The sequence below is a fragment of the Solanum tuberosum genome, unplaced genomic scaffold (assembly GCF_000226075.1).
Source record: "Solanum tuberosum cultivar DM 1-3 516 R44 unplaced genomic scaffold, SolTub_3.0 scf00039, whole genome shotgun sequence".
Taxonomy (NCBI): domain Eukaryota; kingdom Viridiplantae; phylum Streptophyta; class Magnoliopsida; order Solanales; family Solanaceae; genus Solanum; species Solanum tuberosum.
The window spans coordinates 2,439,671-2,439,950 of record NW_006238968.1 but is presented as its reverse complement, the minus strand read 5'-3'; positions in this window follow the sequence as shown (position 1 = coordinate 2,439,950).

Here is a 280-nt window from a genome sequence, read left to right as displayed (position 1 = left end):
AAATAGTCTTGGGAGGTAATAGGTCCTCATGAAAGTTTAGTATCGCACCAGCAAATCCGATCAAAGTTGGGGTATTTTTCAGACTCTTATCCCTATATTATACTTGTGGGACTTTTTAAAGGGACTTTCTTGAATATTATATATTATATTTATTATATATAGTAGAACTTCTATATTTCTACTATATTATAAAAGAGAGTTTAGGGCCAACTATAATATATAATATTTAAGATTGGAAAAAGTCTCAATCTTGAATATTATATATTATACTTGTGGGACT